The sequence below is a fragment of the Pongo pygmaeus genome, chromosome 5 (genome assembly GCF_028885625.2).
Source record: "Pongo pygmaeus isolate AG05252 chromosome 5, NHGRI_mPonPyg2-v2.0_pri, whole genome shotgun sequence".
Classification (NCBI taxonomy): Eukaryota; Metazoa; Chordata; class Mammalia; order Primates; family Hominidae; genus Pongo; species Pongo pygmaeus.
In genome coordinates, this window is record NC_072378.2 from 85,268,385 (window position 1) to 85,271,160 (window position 2,776).

Consider the following 2,776-nt stretch of genomic DNA (forward strand, 5'->3'; position numbering starts at 1 on the left):
GTGTTCTGTGCCTTTCTCCAAAGATGACTGTGAAGGCTCCAACATTTAAAGGGGAAAAGCAGGCTGATGGGGACGATTAATATTGTACAGTGAAAAATGTATAGTTATTTTTTTCCATTAAAAATGGGAAAATAGGCATGGAAAAGGCAAATAGCTCATTTAAGTTTATCTAAGAAATCTGTGGTGGAGCTGAGTCTTCCAATACCTACGGAATTGTTTCTCAAAGAACCTACTGGACTCTGCTATCTTGACAAGACCTCACTGTAGTTTTGTGAAATTTATTGTGTGTTTTATTTATTTATTTAAAACTGTGGCCTTAATAGCTGTACATTGGTAAAGCTATGGTATTCCTATGCAAAAAACAGAAAACTCCCCAGAGCAGAATACCTTCTATTCCTGTAAGAAGATTTTCCTTTGAAAGTTGATCTCTAATGCTTCTGATACCTTAGACAAGATTTTCTGAGAGTATGACATAATTCTCAAGTTGAACAATGCTAAACAGCTGAACATGGACATCCCCCCAACCCTCATGAAAACAGCCTGACTTTGAACAAGAGAAGGAAATCGCCAGTGATGAGGCATTGGCATGACCAAGGCTGATCTCACAAATAATTTGGGAACTATTAACAAGTTCTGTCATAAAGCATTTATGGAGGCTCTTCAGGCTGGTGCAGACATCTTCATGATTAGGCAAATAGTTTGGTGTTTACTTTTATTCTGCCTATCTGGTGACTGATAGAGTGGTTGTGATCATAAAGCACAATGATGATGAACAGTAAGCCTGGGAATCTTCTGCCAGGTATTCCTTTACTGTATATGCTGACCATGTTGAGCTCATTGGTAGGGGTACCAAAGTGATCCTCTGCCTTAAAGAAGACCAGACAGAGTACTTACAAGAGAGATGGGTCAAAGAAATAGTAAAGAAGCACTTGAAGTTCATAGGCTATTCTATTACCTTTTATTTGGAAAAGGAATAAGAGAAGTAAATCACTAATGATGAGGTTGAGGAAGAGAAAGGTGAGAAAGAAAAAGAAAAAGATGGTGAAGAAAAGCCCAAGATTGAAGATGTGGCTTCAGATGAAGAGGATGACAGTGGTATGGATAAGAAAAAGAAAACCAAGGCTGGATGCAGTGGCTCATGTCTGTAACCCCAGCACTTTGGGAGGTCGAGGTAGGTGGATCCCTTGAGGTGAGGAGTTCAATACCAGCCTGGCCAACATAGTGAAACACCGTGTCTCCTAAAAATATGAAAACTAGCTGGACATGGTGGCCAACACCTGTAGTCCCAGCTACTCAGGTGGCTGAGGCAGGAGAATCACTTGAACCTGGGAGGTGGAGGTTGTAGTGAGCCGAGATCATACCACTGTACTCCAGCTTGGGCAACAGAGTGAGACTCCAAAAAAAAAAAAATGCTGCAAAAGGTTAGCTAAATTGAAAAATTTCTAATTAACCTATGGCAATTAAAATAACTCCTTAGGTGATGAAAGTAAGATGTATTTTTGGTTAAGGGAAAAAAAGGTAATTTTTGTCCCAAAGTAGAATGACTGGCTGTTCCAAAACTAGAAAGAAAAAAGACTGTAGAAGGCTTGTGGAACGTTAATCTTATAAAATAAATGTTAGGTGTCATCACATTGGCTAAAGTTAGAAGAGAAGTTTTCTAAGTTTTCCTAAAACTGAACATCAATTTCAAAGGTATATGTTGACACAAAACTAGAATTTGGTTCTCTCTATTAAAACAAGATTTTTCTTGGAGTGTTGTGCTGCTCTTAATGGCAAATAATGAAGGTTTTTCTTTACCTTTCAGGTAATTGGTCTCGGAAAAAAGTATGTGTTTTATCGTAATAGTTCTCTGTGTTTTGTAAGTTGGATTCCTAAGTTTTTTATTCTCTTTGAAGCCATTGTTAATGGGAGTTCACTCATGATTTGGCTCTCTGTTTGTCTGTTACTGGTGTATAAGAATGCTTATGATTTTTGTACTTTGATTTTGTATCCTGAGATTGCTGAAGTTGCTTATCAGCTTAAGGAGATTTTGGGGTGAGACAATGGGGTTTTCTAGATACACAATCATGTCTTCTGCAAATGGGGACAATTTGATTTCCTCTTTTCCTAATTGAATACCCTTTATTTCCTTCTCCTGCGTAATTGCCCTGGCCAGAACTTCCAACGCTATGTTGAATAGGAGTGGTGAGAGAGGTCATTCCTGTCTTGTGCCAATTTTCAAAGGGAATGCTTCCAGTTTTTGCCCATTCGGTATGATATTGGCTGTGGGTTTGTCATAGGTAGCTCTTATTATTTTGAGATACGACCCATCAATACCTAATTTATTGAGAGTTTTTAGCATGAAGAGTTGTTGAATTTTGTCAAAGGCCTTTTCTGCATCTATTGAGATAATCATGTGTTTTTTGTCTTTGGTTCTGTTTATATGCTGTATTACATTTATTGATTTGCGTATATTGAACCAGCCTTGCATCCCAGGGATGAAGCCCACTTGATCATGGTGGATAAGCTTTTTGATGTGCTGCTGGATTTGGTTTGCCAGTATTTTATTGAGGATTTTTGCATCAATGTTCATCAAGGATATTGGTCTAAAATTCTCTTTTTTGGTTGTGTCTCTGCCCGGCTTTGGTATCAGGGTGATGCTGGCTTCATAAAATGAGTTAGGGAGGATTCCCTCTTTTTCTATTGATTGGAATAGTTTCAGAAGGAATGGTACCAGTTCCTCCTTGTACCTCTGGTAGAATTCGGCTGTGAATCCATCTGGCTTACAAGGGAAGTG

The 2,776-nt window shown here is 38.5% G+C and overlaps 1 pseudogene; it reads left to right on the forward strand.

The window, feature by feature from the left end:
- The first annotated feature begins 352 nt into the window (after positions 1–352).
- Positions 353–1,875, forward strand: LOC129039079 (heat shock protein HSP 90-beta-like; annotated as a pseudogene).
- The last annotated feature ends 901 nt before the right edge of the window (positions 1,876–2,776 follow it).